This window comes from Suricata suricatta, chromosome 2 (genome assembly GCF_006229205.1).
Source record: "Suricata suricatta isolate VVHF042 chromosome 2, meerkat_22Aug2017_6uvM2_HiC, whole genome shotgun sequence".
Lineage (NCBI taxonomy): Eukaryota > Metazoa > Chordata > Mammalia > Carnivora > Herpestidae > Suricata > Suricata suricatta.
In genome coordinates this window covers 33178792-33204273 of record NC_043701.1, presented here as the reverse complement: position 1 = coordinate 33204273, position 25482 = coordinate 33178792, and the positions used below count along the sequence as shown (strand labels likewise).

Sequence of the window (25482 nt, the reverse complement as noted above, 5' to 3'; positions counted from 1 at the left end):
AGATCAAAGCAAATAAGAAAGAAGACAAGTTGGGAGATAGTCGCAAATGTTAGTTGTGAAGAATTCACATGAGTATTTTCCCTTTCTCAAAGCAAGACTATCATCTCTTTAGACCAATCTATACAGATACCGAGTAAAATATAAAATGGGATCAATTCCAATTTGCCTAAGTTATTTTGTGGGTTTTGTTTGTTGGTTTTTTTGTTTACAGAGAATTACAATGGGTTAGCAAGCGAAAGTGAAGACGGCCTGGGACTCCATCTATAAGACATCTGTAGGGTAAGAGTAAGGGACTAACAGCTTATCAGAGCAGGGGAGATAACAATGAAATGTGGAAAAACTATTCCCCAGAAAATCTTCATTCTCTCCAATCATGAACTGATATCAGAACAATGAGACAGGTAAGTGTAAAGCAGCAACTAAACCATACGCAGCCTATTTTAAAATACTTTTAAATTGCTTGGCATCTGAAGACATGGCCATACAGCTATTGGATTTCTTTACTGAAGGCCCCAGCATCTTGTGAGATAGAGTAGATGAAATGATAGGTTGCCGTTGTTCATTTATCCACTTACTTAAGAAATTTTTTTTGAGGGCCAAATGTGTATGCACTGAGTGGCACACGAAGGTAGAAGGGAACTAACCACAGTGTCTGCCTACACAGAGTTGGGGTCTAGTCTGAGTTAGGAAGATATGAGGAGAAGGGCTCCAGGTGGCTCGGTCGGTTAAGGGTCCGACTTCAGCTCAGGCACGATCTCATGATCTGTGGGTTTGAGCCCTGCCTCAAGCTCTGTGCTGACAGCTCAGAGCCTGGAGCCTGCTTCGAATTTTGTGTCTCCCTCTCTCTCTGTCCCTCCCCTGTTCACACTCTGTCCCTCTTTCTCTCTCAAAAATAAATAAACAAAAAATTTTAATAAAAAGATATGAGAAGAAAGAGAAGAAAACTATGAGATATCTAAGGGCAAGGACTGTGTTTACCTTATTGTCTGCTTTACTGCCATTCATTCTGTCCATAACCCAGAGAATGACACGCAGCAGGTGATTAAAATCATGTTCACATGTGTTCAGTGAATGAATGAAGGAGTCATTAAAGGACAGTTGTTGAATAGTTTTGGTACCATAGACAGCTTTAAGAATCCACTAAAATAGTTGGTAAACCTTGACCAGAATACACAAGTCTTCACCTAGAAAGCTGAAGGAGCCGTAGACTGTGATCTGGCTCACCGGACTGTCCAGGAGATTGAGACCATCCAAATGTAAGGAAATTTTGCTTATGAAAACAGTGAGTAAAGCATATCACCAGAACTCTGTATTATGCTTGAACGTTATCAGTCTGACAAGCCGCTATTGCAAACGAAACATAATGATGGTCGGGTTAGCCCAAGCTCTGTCTGTCTGCAGAAATCTGTTTCATTTCACTTAAAAGAATGCATGTACTTAATAGTCTCTCTATCTTTTTTAAAATTGTTTAATGCTTACTTATTTTTGAGAGACAGAGACAGAGCAGTAGAGAAAGAGAGGGAGACACAGAATCTGAAGCAGGCTCGAGGCTCCGAGCTGTCAGCACAGAGCCCGATGTGGGGCTTGAACCCACAAACCATGAGATCATGACCTGAGCTGAAGTCAGATGCTTAATCAATTGAGCCATCCGGGTGCCCCAAGTCTCCCTATTTTTTAAACCCTTATAAATAAATATAAATCGTGAATGTGGTAAGATATACTTATACCAGGAAATGTTGGCTGAAAATTAATATTTCAATTGAATACAAAAATTTACCCATGAGCACCCTGGCAGCCAAGGTAAAAGGAAAATTTAATATATGTATATATATTATATATAAGATTAAACCTTGTGATATTGCAGACATTTGAGCATTTTTTATCTGTAAAGTGTTCCATATGGGTCAACCTAATATATATATTTTTATTATATAATTAGATCAAATCAGTTCTCAGGAGAGACAAATATTTTTATGAAGAACACCTGAGAATTTATAAACTGGATATTTCCATGGAGGACTTGAACAAAATATCGAACAAAATTCCAATACATCTTTATAAAATACGCAGTAAAATTCCTCATATGCTTGTATAAAAAAAAAGTATTGTCTTAATTTGGGTTACCCAGGAAATACAGTGTGAGACTTGTCTAAAGGAGGTTTCTTGGGGCAGGGGGTGATTTCAGAACCTGAGCCACTGTAGGGTGAGGAAAGCAGGATCAAGCACAGAGAAGAGTGGCTCAGTTGCAAAATTGATTGTTAGATAATGCACCATCACATCCACTATGTTTATTTCGGATCAGAGGCCCAAAGCATAAAATGAATCAGATCAAGTGAAAAGCCCAAATACATTATCTTGTAAAAATGTGACTGGACCTTAGATAGCACGTCCAGCCTCTAGGGCAATTTACACTGCAGACTCCTGTTCAGATACACTGCTCCAGGGCATCACCTGATATGACCATCATCCTGATATCAGTTGCCTCAGACTAACCTTTAGATAGAAATTATGGTGTTAACAAGAAGTTCCATTATTTGGAGTTTAAAAAATGAAAAGCCTAGCTTAAAAGTCAATTTATTTTTTAAGGTTTCAAATGCAGTTTAGACTCTCATGTTCTAATAAAGGGATGTGGTCTTTTAAGAAGTTAGAAATAATGTGTTAGTGAGCTACAGAAATGTTTAGATCCACTAATGAGAGAACTAGAGCAAAGTGCTTACTGGGTAAACTATTTTTTAAAAATTAGAATCACACAAATTCCTGAAAATGAACAAACTAAAGGGAAGGAGTTGGTCAGGAAGCATGGTTTTCTGAAACATGATGAGAGAATCACCTCACAAATGCAAAATGTATGCATCTGTGTTGTTGCTGTTGTTGTTTCCTTTTTCTATTTGTTTTTAGACTAGAATAGATGCAGGCATCCCTGCTACTGAAAGAATTGCTGGAGGTCCACGAGAAAGCAGCCGAATGTCAAAAAATAAAAAGTCAGCTACCATTCTCTGACAATAGCAGGTGAAACAAAAGAAGATGATTTAGGGTAACTGATAATAAATAATACATGTTTTAAGTCTCGGAATTTAGATGAAGCTTGTGAGGGTTCAAATTTACAAATTAGCAAAGATTTCATTAGAAATTAAATAATATTAACAGAATGTTACTAAGGGACCTTATTTGCATGTGGGTGTAAGAGCTCCTGGGAGGTAAAAGACTGTGGAGTGATGTGGGGCAGCCGTGCCGTGCTGGCTAGAAGGACTCTATGCCCCCATGTGGAGTCATTCTTACTTTCACACAGTGGTTTTCAAATTATGCTCCTAGATACATGAGTTCATTGCTCCAATTTACTTTTCAGTGTTCTACACTGTAGTCTTTTGACCTAGTTCTTGTGTGGGTTTCATATCCCATCAGTGGATAACAACAGACAGAGTATATTGTACAAAGAAATTTTAGAAGTAGGTAGTTGCACCAAAAAATCTTTGAAGGACTCCACCAACCCTGTGATTCTCCATCTATACATGTTGTACTTCTCTCCTTAATACTGCCATCCATCATATAAATACTTATAAACATGATCCATGCACATATATAAGCTTATTTTTAAATGTTATCTTTTTGTAGAGAAACCATAAGATAATAATAGAAGCCCTCAGCTAATTCTTTCAACATTTACTGAGAGTTTAACATTTAATGAGAGTTTGCTCTTTGTTAAAGCCAGTCCCAAGGGAAAGTCATTCCTCTCTGGAAAGCAGGTCTATGACCCATGTGTCACTATCCACCTGGAGACCACTTATCTAAACTGAGGGCACAGGACCTGGGAGGAGATAAAACACCTTCGGGGTACTGGCCTTTTGAAACTCAAAACTAAAAAGTGATGGCAAACATCACAGGAGCAATTATCTCAACAACAAGATTTTTATCAACATTAATTTGACTAGCCAAACAAATCAATCAAGCAAACATGGGCACCTACCTAATAAGCATGTTTAGATAATCTGCAAGAACAGAAACAGAAATCTATTCAGCGAGATATAGATTTATAGTAAAGATGGTACTTTGTGACAGTAAATAAAAACATATACACTGTCACCAAACACACGCATTTGCATGTATGTAGACATTCACACACCCTTAGGAAAAATCAGCACAGATGATCCCATTCACTACGACATGACAGTCCTTATTTAATTTTGTTAATTTTGTACTAAGCTGGAATTTAATAAATGTAGCAAAAGCTTGGACTTCACAAGTGAGTAATAGGTAACTATTCATTATATTCCTAGCATCAGAGGTATATAAGAAGAAATCTATTTTGGGGGGCTTATGAATCTACTACCTCCAGGTACCCACTCATAAATGCCACATGACATTTGTTAATGTTATACAGTAAAGATTAATAACTAATTTCTTCAAATCTTACTTTCTTTGTAGCAGTCTTTGGATATGATATACCCATAAATCTCATCTTGACTAAGCCTAAAATTATACAGTTGAGCTTGTCTGATTGAGATATAACTATTGAACAAAGTAGGACCTGGTTCATCAAAAGTTTTACTTTGGTTTCTGAATAACTGTCAGCATATTTCAGCTGACTATTATATAATCTATAGCTATTTAATGGATAATACTGTAAAATATGACTGTAACATATTCCTTTAGTTCCAATCATCTGAATTTGGATTATTCCAGTGGTATGTCTTTGAGGAGAGACCCATACTTAGAAGCCTTAAATATTAAGTATTCAAGCCTTAAAAGAGACATGAATATTATCAAGCAGAGTTTCTTTTATTCAGTAGTGTTCTATCATTAAAAATGTTTGTACTCCATGTGCACTCATATTTACCTATAAAGTCTAAGCTTCCCTTACAAGTCAATCTATCTCCAGCCTGACTTTCATTGATTTGTTTTGTTGATGCTAGCATCTCAGGAAAATGACCATATTATACCTTTAAAAGAATTAGAACAAATATCAGCAATAATTGTGGTTTACTTATGCTGATCTGTTTTTAAAAGCATGTGTGTTTGGAGTTTTTGAGCCACAAACATCAAGTAAGAATCACATCAGAGACTGACCACCTCATGTTGGCTTCGGAACAACAGAAAAGGTCTTCAGAACAACACAACAGTCAAGTCAGCTGGCAACATCATCAATGACCCAAATAAGTTAATATGAAACATGGAGATAACTTGAGCCATAATACTTCAAAATAAATTTGAACATCTACACTCATAGGTTTAGCATTTATTGATTCTACAAACATTTTTGAGTGCCTACTACATACCAGATTTTATACAAGTATAATAGGTTCTGGGGAGATAATTATGAACAAAACAGACATCCCAGTTTTCAGAGAGTTCACGGTCTATTAGGAGAGATCGATAACTAAACACATAATTGTAACACAATGTGATAAACTCTGTGAAAGTAAAAGGTATCACAAAAGCATGTAGAATGACCTAGACAAAAGGGAAGCAAGTTATTCAAATGAATGTGTGTGCCTGTATACATGAGCCAGTTAGGTGGGTAACAGTGGTGAGCAAAGTGAAACATGGTCTCTCTCCTCATGCAGCTTTTGGCCAGGCGAAAGAGACAGATTTTAGCAAAACTAGCACACAAATGACTGTAAATTCTCAAGCTCTTTAATAGGAAGGAGAGATACCCAAGACTATGAGCATGTGGACAGAAATTATCTAGACAGAAGTTAGGGATGGTTTAGAGGAAGAAATGATAGGACTGGATCTGGAAGATGACAAGGTAGTAACTAGAGCAAGAGTATAGATAAAGCATTCCAGGGAGATGGGACAGCATGTGCAAAGACCTTGATGGGAGGAAGCAAGATGAGGAAAATGCTTGGGAGGCAGAAAGGACTGGAGCAGAGCACCCGCAGTGTGGTATGGGATGCACGGAGCCAGCAGGGCCAGCCCATGCAATCCTGCAGGTATATAAAATTATCTTATTTTCTTTATCACAGGAAAGGGGACAAGAGTAGTTCAGTCAGATGAATTCTAGGGGATAAAAGGAGAGTCCAGGAAAGAAAAAAGGGTGGTTTGAACTAAGATCAGGTGCTAAGGGTGAGGTAAGCATATGGAAACAAGTAGCTGGATTTAAGAGATGTCCAGAAATGGGCTAAGAAATGACCCCTGAGTTTCTAGCTTACGTAACTGAATGGATAGTGATGCCCTTCCCAGAGAAGACTGGAGTTTTGCGAGGGACAGAGAATCCTAGGTTTGGTTTTGAACATACTGAGTTTGTGAAGTTTTGAAGATGTCCAAGAGGGTATGTGAAGTAGGCAGCTAGATATATGGATCTGGAACTCAGAAGTCAAGTATAGACCACGGATAAAACTAACTTGACATTTACACTTAGATGGCAACTGAGGAGATGATTTGCGGAGAATGTACAGAATTAGAAGAAGGCCTAGAACTAAACACGGTGGACTCCCAAGTTCTAATTATACATGGAGTGATCAATTTTGTATTCTTTCCCCTAGGTTCTATTGATTTCTTTCACACAGTTTGCAAAATGTTCACTTGAAGTTTGCATGTGTTACATTGGAATAAATCCTCCTTAGTTAAATAATTATTAGCTTGTCCTATTTCCAAAGTCATGCATTCAACTCTTTGCTATAGATACAGACTTATTTTCCAAATCCAATTGCATCACAACTCTCATTATCAGTTCTCAACCTTTTAACAGCAATTCCAAAATCCAAAAAGCTCTGAAAACCGGAAGTTGTTTGTTTGTTTTGTTTTGCTTTGTTTTGTTTTTAAGTTTGGTGCAAACCCATTTGGTGACAAAATCAAATCTGAAATGAAGTAAGGCTATTTATAACCTTTATCTCACATATAGTAGAATTTCATAGGAATTTCTGCAGATATATTAATATGTTTGAGTATGGGATGCAGCCTTGGGCCCCTGTGGGGTTGTCAAAGCATCAATAGTAATGTACTACATTACATTTCAATATCTGAAGTACTAAGAATTCTAAAACACACCTACCCTAGTTTTTTGGATAATAGATTCTGTACTCTTTTTGTTTATTGAGTGAACCACCTGCAGAAAAGACTATGCTATATGCTTTTCATAAATTATTTTACTTAATCTTACAACATCATAAATTAAAAACTCAAATAGACCTGCATTATTATTTTTTAAAACTTCAGCATAATATTTAACTCTATTTTATCTTCAGAAATTATAATGTATCAATAATCAAAATTCAAATTGAGAATATATTATCTCTTGGGAAAGAAATGAAATGAATTGAATAAATGAAAGATGTGTTTTTTCCTTTAATAAGAAGGAATTTTTCAGGTGTAACACTCTATTTTGATATTATAAGACAAATTTATATGTAGTGCTTATAGCTGTGTTTAAATGAGTTAATAGTACTCTTAGAAGCTTTCATAAGTTTCTCAATCAATTAAGTTGTCTTTTGTAAATGTAGAAATATACAAGTTAGTTATTTGAGCTAGATTCAGTAAAATATATTAAATTTCTTTTTTAAAAAGTTTGTCTGACTGCATTAAAGTTTAAACATTAATATTCATTAGGAGGACTTTTATAAAGCAAAGATATTTTGCTTCCAAAATCAACAACTGGGCTTAGATGATATTTCATACTTCACAGTTACTTTGAACTTAAAACAAAGCTCTAATGTAATAGTTAAATGTCGTTTTTTTCATCCTCAGTATAGTGACCTTAAATCATTTTCATTATGAAGTTGTAAATGTTCTTTCAAGGATTCAGAGAATAAAGGAGCAACAAGACTAACTTCTATAAAAGGTCTTATTTCAAATACCTGGGGAAGTCATCAGTGCATTTATTTTTAATTTTACATGTTCTAAAACAGTTCCAAAACCATACCTGGGGCCAAAATCCAAACCTCCCTATTAATACTTGCCATTGCTTTCATCATTCTGTTAAAATGCATTACATTTTTCATTTTTAATGTATCTTAATGGTTAGATTTGGGATAATATCAATAACATATCAACTTATGCAGACCTTGAAAAAGAAAGTCACAGGCCACTTACGGTAGTTTAATTTATAACAAAGAAATTTGTCCATTTTTGTGAGATTAAAAGGCTCATAAAGATTTATTCCTGAAAAAAAATTCTAAACAATTCAAGTGGTTTTTTGCTATCTTGGACTTGAAAACTTTTTATATCCTTTATCTACTTTATGAGTTGATATATGATCATCAATTAATGAAGTCGTTTTTATCATAATAAAATGTCATCATTAGAACGGCAGTATTCCACTCTAACCATTTTCTAAAGAATATGATTGGGGCATTTTAGGTAGTTAAATATTAAAATAATCTAATTGAAAATGAGACTATGAGATTATTCATTTTGATTGACAAACTGCAGAAAATGGCTTTGTTTCATACATGCATTTCTATCACTCAGTTTTTGTAGTTATTACTCATATTTCTAGAAAAAAAGGGTAAAATTTGCACAGTTTTTGTTTTACTTAACTAGTAAACTCTGGCTCTCTGTGTTTTAAATGCATCTGTTATTACTTTATCTACATTATCAAATTCCTCAAGTAATCATGCTTTCATGTACAAAAGGCCTTCAGGTACATAGTTGTTTTAGATTAACCTTCTCCTTGTCACAGAAGAACAATGTTTCTTCACAATCAAAGAAACACACTACTGTCTTAAAATTTTGGGGGGTTACAGAAAATGCATAGTCATGAAACATGAATTCACTGAGATGACTGATCCTAGACCCCCATGGACTAATTGAAAGCCCCAGAATGCCAAATAATAGTAGTCACCAGCACACGTAGACTCAAACATTCCAATGGTTGAAGTAGGGACTTTTGTCCTCATTCCACAGATGAAGAAACTAAAGCTCAAACAGGTTATCAGACTTGCTCCCAGTCACACAGGCAAAAAAAAAAAAAAAAAAAAAGTGGACTCTGCTTCTTGTCTTTTGATTGCAAGTAGGGTATAATTTCAACTACAAGGTATTTATTATCAGCTCACAAGGATAATAAAGATTAACTTCAGCCTCCACTATGAGAAAAAAAATGTAAATGTGTCCTATACCTGTCCTAGTACTAATCAGCTGATTCTATTCTAGTGGAAAGATCTTTGGAGCTGCTTCTCGATGATTAGTTAACTTTGACTCGGTTCCCTCAAGATTTTGTTTTTGTGTTTTGCTTTGTCTGTCTTGTAATCATCTCATGGCGCAAGATCTGGGTTCTCTATGCCAAATGGATATGATTTGATTTCTATCATCAGAAAATATTAACTTTAGATGAGTGTTTCCTTTTTGTTTTTTAAAAAATTCTTTGTTCCACTTTGGTCTCTAGATCTGTGTATTAAATGTACACTTCTGAAGAGTCTTAGTCCTTTTTCCCAGAATATTTAGTTTCCTTATATCATCTTTACTGTTACTTAAATGTTTCTTTCCCGAAAACCTCTAACTCGTTTTCATGAGACAGAACAGGTAGGGGAGGGAAAAAGTGAGGAAGGTAGAAAATTTTATTTTCAGCTTGGCTTATTCTGAATAAAAATCATGAATGTTCTATTTAATATTGTTAAACTTCTTGTTCTGAGGGATACATTTAAAAAATAAATGCATATAATAATTTGGCAAGAATGCAAATAACAGAAAACTTTGTAACATCTTTTTGGGTGTGTCAATTACTTTTGAGAAATAATGAAAAACTCAAAATGCTAGTTAGCATTGTAGCTTTGGAATATGTGGAAAATATTTACTGTAACTTCAGAGATGAGGATCCACTATTCTCCTTCTGTTGTATTTGAGCAGACAAACCAACAAAAAAAAACGTTTTCATTGAAATTTAAAAAGGAAAAAATATGTGATTAGACAATATATTATTTTAGTCTTTCTAAAATTTTTACCAATTATTTTCAATTATTCGATGGCAAATAAAACAATGCTTCCCTCACCAAAGATGTCCACATCCTAATCCCCAAAACCTGTGGATATGTAACCCTACTTTACAAAGGGATTTTGAAGGTGTGATTAAATTAAGGATTAAGGTGCAGCTGAGAGGCTGGGCTGGTCAAGGATGGCCAGGGATGACAGAATATTGGGGCAAGAAGGGATCCCCAAGCATGAGTTGACTGAACTAGAGTAAAGGCTGCATGGGGAAGGGAACAAAGGCCCAAAGGTGAGAGGATGAAGTAGTCAGTGGATTAAAAGTCTCAGTAAAACCAAAGAGGAAGTATAAAGAGTAAGAAAGCAAGAAAGCTGGAAGACTGAGGCCCCAGATTAGTCTGGGCCCCTGGATCATCCTCTGAAATTCCATGAACAAGGTATTCCACAATCTGCCCCTGTAAACTTTTACATTTTCATTTTCCCTGTCACTTGCTTACTGCTTCTCTGCTGAAGGAAAGCAGATGACACTCCCACAAATGTCCCTGCTCATCACCACAGGTCCCTTGATTGGTGGTGGCAAAAATTCTATCATAAAAGATTTATTGGTAAAGTTTACTGTCTGTCAACCATGCTTCCTCTTCTCAATCGGAAATTGTTTCCAAAACCGAAACATCAGACATGGTTTTAATTTTCTTCCTTACTGCCTGTAGGGAATCTTAAATGACAAAATGGTGGACATGTGTTCACTTTAAATAGATGTTTCCATGAGACTAAACAAAGTACAGTGATACATTGCAGAGAAAATTTGGTTTTTAAGCGTTTCCATCATTTAATAACTCATTGCAATTTAATAGCTTATTGTCACTGTTTATGGGACTCTTTCTTGTCATTGAAACTGAATTTTTAAATATGCAGCCACAAGATTATAGGGTAAGCAGACAACTCCCATGGAATCCAAAGACAATAATAAATAGAATGAATAGGACACAGTATACTAGGTTTGATACAGCATTTTACTATCAACAGAGAACTTTCTTACCTATTAATCCCTTTTATGATTTCATATTTGTTCCTTTATGATTCGAATCCCTTATTTTATACATTTTACTGATGAACTAATGCTCAGAGAAGTCAACCACAGTACAGAAGCAGCAAAATTTAAAAAAAATCCACATCTGCTTACATTATATTCTTTCAAAGTTAAAAAATATACTAATAATTATCATAATAATGGTATAAATTCTAATAAATACAGTAAGTAAGTATTGCATTGTGTCAGGCACAGACCTTGGTTTACCTTGTCTCAAGTAATCCTCATAGCAAGCCACTGAGGTGATCAACCTAATTCTCTCCATAGGAGAAACTAAAGATAGAGGATAGGTTTAGGAGCTTTGAAGCAAAACAAAAGCACAAATCCTCACTGGTGTCACTACTGAGTGTCTGTTCCTCATCAGAAGTAATTATTAAAGCAAAGCTTTTTGCCTTTCAAATTAACAGATATGTCTTGATTCTTAATACCTAGTGCTGAGGAGGGAACAACCCAACAGGTACCTGCATGAGTTGCTACCAAGGAGGTAAATTTGTGCAATACATCTACGTGGCCTAAGGAAATCATCCAAAAAAGCTGAAGCATCAAGTTGAACACTCAAACATTATTAATAATGATTCTATAATGTAGAGAAAATATCAAATTTAAACACATATTCCAATGGCCTCTCTATAGCATTCTTTCAACTATTAGACTTGATTCAGTTCTCCTTTTTACTCAGATCAAAGGCTTTATTGCTAAAAACATTTAATCATAAAATGACTAGAAAGTATTAACTTTGAAAGCAAAACTAAAGTAAGCTTCCTTTCCCTCTATTAATCACAAAATTAAAAAAAACAGAATGATACAACAAATGACTCTAACACTAGGGAAAATATGACTATTTAATCAAGCTATTTTAAGAAAAGTGTCATAACTTTAATGTCATTACTAATATTGTAGCCCTAATTTCTATCTAATCTTATAATTGAATATATTTAATAGAGGTACATAAGGTAGCATCAAAGTTCTGAACATTTATTAAACACTTCCATTTCCATGGGAAAAGCTAGAATGTTAGGAGGGTTAAAGTACAGCACGTGAATAAGTCTTTCAAACAATAACAGCGTATTTCAAATTCTCAATGTAAACACAATAGGATACTCAACCAACATAAATCAGATCGTACAAAAATGTGCTTACGGCAGACAACAGCCTCAATGCATTCTCCTTATAACATCCAACATTATCATGTGAGAATAAATTATTCTTTCCATCCTCATGGTGTTGTCTTGCCCAAACGTGGGAGCTCATTTCAAAATAAATTTCCAAAAGTAACACAAGCACAGATATATAAAGGGGCTTGCTTTCAAAACTCAGCTCAAATAATAATGTCACCAGATTCTCTCGCCTCTCATCAAGGGCTTGGTTTGGTATTTTACGTTTATTCTTTTCTGTCTCTTATAATTCCTCTTCTGAGAACAACTACTATCAGTGGCAAGGTCAACATGGCCTTACCACAAGTCAGTAATGACTGAATTGGTTTCTTCATATCCGAGAAGTTATTTGCTGTCACATACCTATCATCAACCCTTCAGAAGAGTAAGAGAGGATGATGCCTTATTAAGACTTGGCCAGGTTAGGGTAGAATTTCAATCTTATTGAACTCTATATGTGCATATGTGATTGTTTTGTAGCCTATAAATATATTGCCAGCTCTAGTAAGCGACAAGACATCTCATTCTAGAAAGTCAAATGCTGCAGTGTGTCACTTTCAAACGTCTCTCACTGGTCCCAGGAAAATAGGTACAGATTTCAAATAAAGTTATTTAAAGTAGATTCTGGTATACAGACACCCACGGTCTCCAAAGTTAAATTTCCCAGTCAGACTGTCTCCAGTCAATCTGACCACTTCAACCTGACAGGCAAGTCAGTCAAATAAGCAGGCACAGTGGGCCAAAAATCTGTCAAGATGGTTTGCTTAACTGGTGATTACTTTTTGACTGACTTGAGCAGTCATGTTAATCAAAACAGTCAAACCAGATTTCCCATGTATACACAATCTTAGCTCTTCCTGTGTTAGTAGGTGTGCCTTGTTTATATAGTTTAAAGGAGTTTTATTAAGTTACACTGTTTAAGAGAAACAAGGAAAAAAATATGAGTAACTAGTTTGACAATTAGGGCTCTCTTCAGAGTTGGTCCTCAGCTTCAGCAACGGGGAGCAAAGGCTCGTTGGGCCTGCCTGAGAGCTATGGAAGGGGACGGGGGAGAAAGCGTACAAGAGAAAAGCTCCATGGAAGCAAGAAGGACCCATATTCTCAGATCCCAATATTTTTTGGTTAGAAGACTGAGATGTGTCCTGACAAGGGATTAGGCTAGTTACACTATATGAGATTAAATTAAAACTTAGAAAGAACCCAGTGTAAGGTTAGTGACATAGATGTTAGTGTTGACAATGGTTTTCCATTTTAGTGTGAACAGCCATTTTTGTCAGAAGAAAGATAAGCTTAAGAATCCTCTTAATTAGGGAGTGGCTTAGTCAGTTAAGCCTCCTCCTACTCTTGATTTCAGCTCAGGTTATGATCTCACACGGTTCATGAGATCAAGCCCCATATTCAGCTCTGTGCTGCCAGTGAGGAGCTTGCTTGGGATTCTCTCTCCCTCACTCTCTGCCCCTCCTCGGTTTGTACTCTCTCACAAAATAAATAAATAAACATTAAAAATAATAAGAATCCCCTTAATTAATTTAAAAATGCGGGTGAAGGCAATTTAATTTCTCAGCTTGCACAAATGATAACTTTAAGTTGCAGTCAGATATTTCAAAAGCACTGTTAGAGCAGCAGTTGGGATTGATTGTAGGTTTTGGAATCAGTCCATCTGGCTTCAAACTTGGACTTTTCACTGACAAGCTGTGTGCCTTTGGGCCAGTTAGTTTTTTCCCCAGTATGTTAAATAGCCTTATCTATACAATGGGCACAATAATACTGCTCAGTTGCCAGAATTTTTCTGATTACCAAATAACAATGGGAGCAAAGTACTTTCAATAGGATGAAGAAAAGACTGGCATCTGACCAGAGGAAGATGGTGCAGCTCAAGTTCACCATAACTGTGAAGGCATCCTGTTCAAATAAACTATTTTTTATAGAGTTCTAGACTTATTTTATACTTGCCTCTTATGTTGGTTTTGAGTCTTGCCCCAATTAATAAATTTATCATTTAATATCTATAATTTCTAATAATAACTCTAACCATATAGCTAAAGTTTCTAGGTCCTCATTCTATGTTTAAGGCCAGCTCTATCACTCTCTCATTTAATAACCTTGAAACCCAATGAGGTATATTAGGTCTACACATGAAATTGAGTCTCAATCAAATTACATGAACTGTCTGGGATCAAACAACTGGTCATGACAGAGCTGGTTTTAAAACCTAACCACCTTGAAAACTTGGGCTCATTCTACTATGCCGTGTTTCTGAGAGCCTATAATGTAATAAAGATTATTTCGTTAGAATAACTCTTTTTAAGAATAATTCTTCCATCAAAGAAGAGTAGTTGATATTGAAGATTTGGGACTTCCTAAAGAGAAATATTTGTCTTTTGCGCCTCTGAAGGTATTACAAGTAAACACTCATCTATCATATCCAGAGCTTATGTTCTTTCCACTTTCTATATTGCCACTTGGGTTTCAAAACATAAAAAAAACCAAAACTCCTGGAACACAAAATTCACATATTCCAAAGGAGAACTAGATAGGATTTCAAAGATGGGTTGAGTCAGCAAACATAAGTGGAATGTCTTGTTAATTGAAGATGGCCCCAATCAGCTGAAAACTGAGCAGCTGTTGTGACCTCAAGACCATTTCATGCTGGTTTCTTTGGGTCGTTTTTCTGTCATTGATAGAGGTAGTAATCTCAGATAATAATGTGCCCCCCCCAAAAAAGCCTAAGGACTCTGATGGAGCATGAATGAATGATACTTCTGAGAAGAGCCCAGGCTTCTAGCTAAAACACAGCATTGGAGGGGGCAATCCAACATATAGGATTAACATCTCAGGAGACTTGCCCAGGGTCAGTTCACCTCTCTGTGATGCTTTATCCTCTAGATGGAAATAAAAACAGTGAACTCTCTTAAATGTGCCCTATGGTCTGATTAAAGATTGAAAAGGTCTCTAAAAATCCACAGCACTCCCAGTGAAAAATGCTAAATATCATTATAATTATTACGCCAAATGCCATAATTTGGTCTCCTCAGATTCCCTTTTTATGTAGATTCAATCACACTCTGACTTTTGACTTTTTGCCTCTCTGACCAAATCTCCAATGACAAAGCAAAAGGAAATGTTGAGGCAATTAGTGGGAAATGGAAGCAATTAATTCCCTTTTTTAGTGGAGACCTGGCCTCTGTGAACCAGTTTAACCAAAAATAATCAATGACCTTTCTCTGACCAAACTGAAGGAAATCTACTTGATATTTGTCACTGGTTATCCATCTACTGCTTCAACATTAATGAGTCTTTTCACTTTGCCCCTTTCTTTTATGAAATAGAGCCATCTATTTTGGTCCCTTGTTACCCCTGCAACTGCTATTTTTGCAAATCTAATACAGTCAAAGACCTCGTTATCCATGTGCAAGCCTGGAAACCATTTTTAGCCTAGCCATGGGTTCTGATTTCCCCCAACCTTTCTTCCTTGAACTGTTACCCCTTCTCTGCAATAAAGATGGGATCTTGTTCAAAATGAATGAAACAGAGCAACAAAGATAAAGTTTAAAATTGAAAGTGACCCAAAAAAATTGCATAATTTACATAGGTCTACGTACCATCCTGACCTAGAACCACCTCCCTGGCCATCACTTCCTCGCTGATCACCTTGGGAATCTATCTTTCAAAAATCTCACTTTTCTCTACTGAACAATGGAGATAAGAGCCTCAAGGGTATAGTCAGGCTCAAATGAAGTGATACATACAAAGCCTTTAGCACTAGATGAGAGGCTAATCAGTGTTAGCTATTATCAACTGGAGAAGAGAAGACTTCAAGTAATAGAGCTGCATTCGATATTCATTCAGACTCTTCCAAGATGACTGCTATTCAAGCAGGAGTAGTTAACAGTCACTGTCTCCTTTTTATCCTTAAGTAGAGTATTATGAGTTTATCGTAAGGAAAAATTCGTTCCTTCCAGCATATCCTGGAATATCTTTACTTGCTATTTTGTTGCTGTTCATTTGTTTTGTATTTAGACAAATACATTTTAAGCAACTGGTCAAAAGTTTTGTCCTGTATTTCATTGGATATCTCAGGAAGACTGAATATAGGTGAGTTTAGATACTTCTTAGTACAACCAGTATTTCATTTTAAAACAAATAGAAATGTGAATGAATTGGCAGTACATCTTCATAGATACGACCTATGAAGAAAGGCAAATTAAAGGTTACCTCCTGAATTATGTAGAGTTGCCTTGTTCTCTATTTTGTTCTGAGAGCTGTGTCCTAAGACAGACTCCTCTCAGGCTGTATTTAGAATAGGATATCGAGGGGGCAGGGAGAAGGCCAGACATATGAGAGAGTAGCCCATTTCATGCTCTGAAAATCTGTCAAAAATGTGAGATCAAGAATCTCATAGGGAGAAGGAGAGAGGTCCTCCCTTTGGGCTCTGACCTAGATTTCCAATCTTAGAGTTCCCACATCCAATCTAAGTTTGATATCCCAGGCGTGAATTTAGAACTACTTTTCAGGCACAAGAGACCTAACCTTAACATCGCCAGACCCCTCATCCTTCACACTCAGTCCCAGCCCTAGCCTTTTACTCTCCACACCAGATATTAATTCAACTTAGAATATTCAGCAAACACACACCCACCCACACACACACACACACACACACACATCCCCGCACACAAACTTATTCAAAGTCACATGGCAAGTTAGTGTAGCAAGCTAAAAATGCTAAACTTCTGACTTCCCATTTCAGTGTGTTCTCTTAGCACTAAACCAAGCAACCACAAAGAAATCACTGAATCACTTGCAAATATTTGCTTGGCCTACTACTTTGGAAGCTAACCCATGTTCATTTTCAGTGGTTATTTCTACAGTGGAAAATGACACCGTCCACCACCTTTGATTTTCTTATGAAGTAGGTTCTATCATATTTTTAGCAAAGCACTTGCCTTCTGTTCTTGTCAGAGGTACAACCACTTTGCAAAGTATTACCCAGAGGCATACACTTGTCCTTGTTCTCTTAAATCAGATACAAGAGCTATAAACAAAATCTAAAACTAATGGCTCTAGTCTTTCATCCCCCCAAACTGTGTTCCAAATGGCCAGAGATATCCAGCTTAAACACAATTAGATCAAGCTACTCCTCTTGTTAAAATCCTAAAACCTTAAAAGCATAGTTATGGTCTGCCCCCATCTTAACTCTCCAGCCCTACTTTATGTTATTCCCCACAATGATCGCAAGCTCTAATCAAAGACCCCTGAATGTGCCATGCTTTTCACAACTCTGCACATGCTAGTCTTTGGTCTGATGCCTTTCTCCTATCCTTTGCCTGCCTAAAGAATAGCTAATTATTTTCCAAGGGTTCTTTGAACACTTCCCAAACCCCCAGACTCATAGGGAATTGATATATATTTTTAAAACTTGTCTCTGTGTTTAATTGTTGAAATACCTCAACTAACTGCTCACTGGCAGGTATGCTATCTTAGGCATCTTAGCATCCTGAAAACAGTGTTCACTTGTTACACTTCTCTACTTACACACCTTCAACTTAAACAACTTACATAGATATTAACTAAATCATTGCTCAAGACAAAATTACACATTCTCTACCTTCTCTAGAAGGTGTCATCAGCCCCCTTCTGGACAGACTCACCACTGGTTTGTTCCTACCCAAACAGTGGATCTGTTCAGAGTTTTCCAAACACTATATCCCTATATGTCCAAAATAAATGTTCAAAAGGTCAATTAAAAAAAACTGTATTTGCAATAAAAACAATAGATATTCTACAATTTGGGAGCAGAGAGAATGCAAACAATGTTGAATATACTTAGGGGAAAAATCTTTAATGGTAGGTATAATTCTGATGGAAAAAGCAAATCATCCATCATGTGAAAAGAGCCTTGCACATGTGAAGGACAATCATAAGCTACAGAAGAGAAAAAGTGATTGTCTAAATGGAAACAGAGAAATTTTTAAGAGTATGACCAAAAGATCAATGCTTTTTGGCCTAAGATTAAGGAGAAGTCTAAAAGTAACCAAAACTTAAAGTTTGATGGTAAAAAATGCTGCTGACAAAATTTCTATTGCAGACCTCAGATTGTTCAGTAGGTTCAAATCCTTTTAAGTCTGCACAGGATCAAAGGGAGCAAACATTATAAACATCTTCGCTGCTGAGATATTCCTTGCAGACACTAGCTGAGATCATTACCTGTCTATAGACAGACTTTCAAAGTAGTAGATACTGGTCTAGATTTTGGAGAGAGTGCAGAAAGATGTTGGATAGAATGAATTTTTGGCAAAGGGGAGAGAAAAGGACACAGTGAAATATCTAACTGAACAGATAGAGTCCTGGCTCAAATTCTTACTTGTATGGAAATACATCTAAGGAAGCTAAGTATCATTCAGAACTTAATTTGTTAATGTGCATACAACTTCTGTCTTGGGAACATAGTCACAAAATAAGAAATACAGAGGGAAAGGGAGGGATAGACGGATTCTCTAGCCCAGTAGAAACACCCAGAAAGTGAATCACAATCTGTTTTAGTACGCAGGTGGAGGAGAGTGTTTCAGGAAAGCAAGAGATGTTTGCAAATACTCTTCCAATATAACTCTTAAGAATGAACATAAAGGAGCATGGAAATCCTTATTAAAACTCAATATCTACTTCCTAGAGTCATTTCCTTTCCAAAGTGCCTTTTTAAAAAAAAAAAAAAAACTTCGGGGGCACCTGGGTGGCTCAGTCGGTTAAGCGTTCGGCTTCAGCTCAGGTCATGATCTCACGGTTCATGGGTTCGAGCCCCGCGTAGGGCTCTGTGCTGATGGCTAGCTCAGAGCCTGGAGCCTGCTTCGGATTCTGTGTCTCCTTCTCTCTCTGACCCTCCCCTGCTCTCACTGTCTCTGCCTCTCAAAAATAAATAAAAACCATAAAAAAATTTTTTAATAAAAAAATAAAAAATAAAAAAAACTTCGTACCTACCCTTTCAAACCTGAAGAGATAAAAAGAAAAACAGCAACCTAATGGATCTTTAAGATCATTAGGCCTAACCTCCTATTATTCCTGAGAGCAATTACAAAATCCATAGCAAGGGCTTTCTCTCCTTGACCAATCTATTCTTTAAACTGGTCATCTGAGAAAATTCCACAATCTATCTTACTATTTCACTTTTTAATAATACAGATCCCCTCAGGTTTTTTTTTTATGTTTAACATAAACCAACTGTAACAAATTCTCATACCATTCTTCTTTTTTTTGCTGATGAGTAAGCAGCCAGACTTCCTATGTTCCAATAAATACAATTTAGTGGAATCACATAATTATCTCTCCACAAAGCTCTCACAGGCAAGATGGTGACTGCCAAATCTTTGCATGTCTCCAAACATCTACACCCCAACCCCCAGACTCCTTAACTGGCTAGGAGTGCACAACAAAATAAGGAATATTTTTATACATTAGTTTCTTGCTACTCATTTTTTCTATAAGACTATTGTTAAGCTCCCCCCTCACAGCTTATGGTTTTGAAGACACTGGTGGATTTAGTGCTTTCCTCATACATCCTCAACTCTATGCCTCACAGACTCTTCCTGATCTTAGTAAACTGACTTCGAAAAATCTGAGCAGAAACTATATTTTGCATTCTACATTTGTTTTGTTTTATTTTGTGTGACAAACAGTATAAAATTTGCACTTTTCTATTTGTAAACATCACCTCTCACGATCTACTATCATTCCACTGCTTAATTCAATATTTTTTTTTCTACTAAAGGACTTAATTAAACTTCTCTCTTTGAAGAACATGGCATGTCTAATAAACCTTGGATAATTTTATTTGTACATTGATTTACAAAGATTTGAATGATTGCATTTCCACATGTATGATTATTATTTTATCAATATCCGTCATTATCCCCTTTGAATCATGTTTCATTAGTTTATTTGAAACCATTGTGTAAAAATATTTCTTTCAGTTTCTCCTTTCTTTATTTCTCCCTTTTGACTATTCAAACCACTGTTTTCAAAATTGTTTCCTACTTCCACAGTGTTAATTACTACAGTTTCTGAACATTTCACTTATGTTATATATTTGCATCATATTTAAATCTCATAATTATTTTGGTATCTAGAACTTTTAACAAACCCTGTGCCATAGTCATTAAAATTAAGCTGACACTTAAGAAACATTTTCCAGCTTGTTTCATTTTTGACATCAGCGCCAAGTTTCAGTTCAATAAAATATACTCATGTACTGAACTGTTCTACTGTTTTGTAATGAAACTGAAAAATATTTCAATAACAATAACCAACACCAAAAGAATAAACAACATGGAAATTACATATATTCCACTTGTTTGATAGCTAAAAAAGATTTTTTTTATTCTCAAAATAGAGATCACAAAGTTGGCCTATTCAGAGTAGTTTCCACCAGAAAAAAATGGTAAAAGATTTGCTATTCATTCAAAAGTGACTTGAAAATGTAAAGCTACATTCAGATTCATCTAAAATAGTAGTAAAGCAAAATAGTCTGAATAATCTTGATAATAAACCCCACATTCTGTTTCACTTTGCTTTGCTGACAGAGTTTCTGAATAGGGAAGGATTGTGAAGGTTATTTTGGTATCAATGTTAAGTAAAGTTTATAGTAAATAAGTTGCTAATAAGCTGCCCAAAGTGAATTAAAGATTACTTCAGGTTTTTTTTTTCAAAGTGACTGTTTCCAAAGAAACATTTTAAGGCAGTATGGGATTATAATTCACAAACACAAATATATAAAACATAGATGTGTACATATATGTGTGTATGTATAGAGATGTATAGATAATCCAAGTCTCTACTACATCTCTATTAGTTATTACAACTGAAAACTATTACTATTAAAAGTTGTTGCTTTGGTATATTTGACATCTCCTCAAAATCTTTCAAATCAAAATCTTTATTTAAAAAAACCCACAATGATTAGCCCTAGAAAAATAACATACACTAAAGTACTACCTTGTGTTAATTCAGATATGAACAGGACTCATATTTTCTTACCTTTAAAAGTCGACAAAATATATATTGCTAAGATGTAAACAGAAATTAACATTTACCCACAAAATAACATATAAGACACAATAAAATGTTAAATCAGTCCAATTTAGCAAATATCCAAGAATAGTAAACTTGAATAAGAAATTGCTTTGGTTATCATAAACAAAAATGATGATTTCTAAATCTTGATTAAAATAAGACATTGATAAAGTTTCAGATATATTTAACCCAAATTATAGCAAATCACAGCTCAACTACTCTAACATCCTGATATCTAATGATCATGCAAGATGAAACTATAATTATAAGCAAGCCACACATTTCAAAGTAAAATAAATATTGATTAGACTTGTCATCACAGTTTGTTTAAAGTACAGAAAATTAACCTGCCAGTTTAGTTACCTACCAGCAATGATTGGATTCTATCAGTGTTATCACCTCTACAAACAGCACCAAATTATAATCCCTCTTCCCATAACATAAGCACCATGCCAAAAGAGACAACCAAAGTAAATGATCTGATCATGAATAATGAATAGTTAGGGCTGGTTGGAATCCACTTAGTTGAGGAAAGAGAAAAGAGAAGTGGCTCATTAGGGCATTTCCTGAAACTTGGTTGGAATTTCAGTTAAGGAAGAAGAAATGACACAGCAGTTTCAAGTAGGGGGGACTTCCTTTCTTTATCTGAAATATGCTACCAATTTGAGACACAGCACTCCAACAGAAGTGCTCCACAGTAATGTGGCCGCAGTAAAAGCTCTCCTTCATCCCATTATTGCCCCGTAATTAACATTTCCTCCCAGAACATACACAAGCAGTACATGTTATCAAAATGGACTAAGATCCCATATTTATTGCAACATGTTAAGTCTCATATTTAACATTTCTTCAACAAACTGACTTGCACCAAAGTTCATATCTTTAAAACTGCAGTTTTGTTTGGAGTAATAGATTTTGAGTTTTTGCTTAAGGAAATCAAATTCCCCATATTTCATATAGTCACATTTACATTTACCTTACATATGATTTTGGTCTCAAAGTGACTCCAGGATGATTTTCATCTTGTTCAAGAATTTTTTATCTTGGAAGAGACACAATTCAGCTTATAAGATTTTGAATAATAAGTATAATTATTTTTTTTCAGATTCTAGCATGATCTATAGTTTTAAGATTACTTATTTATTGCCCTCACAAATGAAACTTTTTAGTTTAAAAATTTTTTTAAATGTTTATTTATTTTTGGTAGACAGAGAGATCACAAGCAGAAGAGAAGAAAGAGAGGGAGACACAGAATCTGAAGCAGGCTCCACACTCTGAGCTGTCAGCACAGAGCCTGATGCAGGGCTTAGACCCACAGACAGTGAGATCATGACCTGAGCTGAAGTCAGATCCTTAACCAACTGAGCCATCCAGGCACCCCCAAATGAAACTTTTTAAAAGGTTTACCTTTATGCATTAGTTATCTGCTTGAATTTAAATATCCAAAGATGCAACATTGTCCCACACTATAATTTATAAAGAGAAAATCTGCATTTATTCTACAACAGTAACATCATTTGCTTACTTTATCTAAATCTATATTTTAAAATAATATATGAAGCAAAACATTCTCATTAATTACTAAAGTTTAATGCTAAGGTTACTGTGATTTGAAAATCATGCAATTGGGTCAGGTCATGATCTTGTGGTCTGTGAATTCGGGTCCTGCACAGGCTCTGGGCTGTCAGCTCAGAGCCAAAACCTGCTTTGGATTCAGTCTCCCTCTCTCTCTGCCCCTCACCTCCTCTCACTCTCTCTCTCTCTTAAAAATAAATAAACATTAAAAAAATAAAATTCATGCAATTATTGACACTTATGTTTTTCAAGAAGTGGAAGTTATGTAAAAATATCTCAGCGATTTATATGTTTCAAGAATGATAAAATTATTAAGAAAAAGAGTTCTCATTGTCAATAGCAAATTTTTGAGTCATCTTAAGTTTTCTGATGATGTTATCATACATTTAAATCTCCTAAGGTGATAGGAAGGAGTAAATATTTAATTGAGAGTAAAAGTCACTTAGATTAATAGAAGAAAAATTTAGAAAAGAGATTAATAAGAAACATTGTTAAGAAAGAGAAACATTTGGGATTTTAACTCATGTTAGAAACTACTTCAGATGGAATTACAGTTTAAAATACATTTTTGTGATTCAGAAGGTAGTTCTGAAGCTGTATTACTATATGGCCATACATTTTGGCTTTGAAAAGCTGCAAATATACACACGGATACATATACCTAAAGAAATAGGCACCTATGTGTTAACAGTGCTTGTCTCTTAAAGTGGTCCAAAAGAATAGTTATGATTTTTAAAAAAATTATTTACCTATAGCTTCTATACTTTGCATAATAAACATGTATGTTATTTGGCCTAAAATATAGTTTTAATTTTAAAAAGTAGGTTATACATCAAAACACTTAGGGATAGATACTACTTGTGTATGTAAGGAATACATGTTTGGTCTTCAACCCTGGTTCCCGATTCCTGATAAGGGTGAGAGAAGCATTTTTTAAATTATAGTAAGTCCCTTTCAACCATATATGGCTTTATGTTAATGAGGTAACTTGCTGGGCTCCTAAACAGCTTCAGGATGAGGGCTGGTTGCCAGAGGAACCAACCACACGATAAGAGCTTATCTTTCTAAGTCACAGATTTGATCATTTTATTCTTCTTGCCTATAAACATCAGAAATGTCCTACTGCCTACACTTTGATTCCAAGTTCTCTATTAATAGCTAACAAAAGTCTTCACAACCAAATCTGAGTCTGGGCTTCAAGCTTTATTAGAAACAGCCTCCTTTCCCTTTGCTTAGAATGCCTTGCTATAAGACTCTCCTTTTCTTAAAGTCTAGATCATATCTGAACTTTCCTTGAGTCTTTCCTTGAAAGATAAGAACAAGAAAGAAAGAAAGAAAGAAAGAAAGAAAGAAAAAAAGAAAGAAACAAAAAAAGAAAGAAAGAAAGAAAGAAAAAAGAAAGAAGAAAGAAATTAAATGTATTTGTACTTATGAACAGATGGAATTTACACATATTTCTAGTGTAATTATGAATATAAATATATTTTAATGCCAAATAAATTTATAAATTTAATATAATATCTATCAAAATTCTAGTTACATTCTATTAGGTGTTTCTTCTATTATTTAGTAAGAATAATCAATGAAAAACAGGCAAAATATTTTTAAAATAAAAAAATAGTGAGGAAGTACTTGAAAAATAAGATAATGAACACATTATAAAACTACACTAACCAAAACAGTTTATTGTTGGTATATAATAGAAAACTCAAATCTTCTACATTTTTTAGAAATTTAGTATATATGGAAGGTTGTACTTCACATTAATAAGAAATTGATGCATTCCTCAATACTTTAAGGGTAAGTGACTAACACCATGTTGAGAGAAAAAGAGGGAGAGAAGACCCCTATGTCTACAATACCAAAAGGTCCATTTAAAAAACTTAAAGATTTAAATATGAACATTGCAAAACATAATTTAGCAAAACATGAATGATTATTTTATAACCCACAGTGTAATATGTCAACAAAGAACAATACTGCATATTTGATCACATAAATATTAAAACCTCTCTAAGACAAGAAGCAGTTTTTTGTAATTTGACAAAACAAAAACTGGTAAAATGTTTTTTCCCTATAGCTTCAAAACATATAGTATATAACTAGTTGTCACACTGTATTGCAAACATTTGATTATTTTTTTTCTTCTTACCTAAAAATGTGCTTATGGTTGGATTGGATCATAATACTTCCTTTTTAAGTAGTAATATTCTGTCTTATTTAATAATGCTGAAAGTTATGTAAAATACACATCCCTGGCTTATCCTAGGCAGGGAGTAAAGGATCTAGGAGAGGTATCCTCCCCAAAATCTATCAATCACTGTTTTCAGGTTGCCTCCAAGGAAAATTAATTCCCAGACACATCCTGCCCAAGTTACACTGAGTAAAGTGGATTCTGTCACAGTGAGGGCACCCCTGTGACAAAATCTCCAGTGCAGGCTGTTGGAAGACGAGCTGTCATTCACGAAACGGTAAGGAGTGTGTGAAAGTACAGACAACACCAACACATCTGCTCCAAGGTTTTAGAATTGATCCTGTCACACAGCATACAGTCTGTACTAAGTACTAAGCCTTAATGTTCTTTACATTAATCTTCCCATCAAAATTAATACCATATTTATTCATTCATTCATTCATTCATTTGTTAATAAGTTTCTATTGAATGCCTTCACTTGATCAGGCACTAAGATAAAAAGAAAATATACTTATGGTTCTTACCCTCAAGATTACAATCTAGTAGCATTT

The 25482-nt window shown here is 35.1% G+C and overlaps 1 protein-coding gene across 3 annotated transcripts in view; it reads right to left on the bottom strand.

The window, feature by feature from the left end:
- The window catches only part of TFEC (transcription factor EC), a 69705-nt gene extending 48068 nt beyond the window's left edge, over positions 1 to 21637 (bottom strand). For all 3 annotated transcript variants that reach the window (XM_029924628.1, XM_029924638.1, XM_029924648.1), the window contains exon 1: positions 21530 to 21637. The gene's annotated coding sequence lies outside the window, so the exon portion shown is untranslated. The remainder of the gene's footprint in view (positions 1 to 21529) is intronic.
- Positions 21638 to 25482: the final 3845 nt, after the last annotated feature.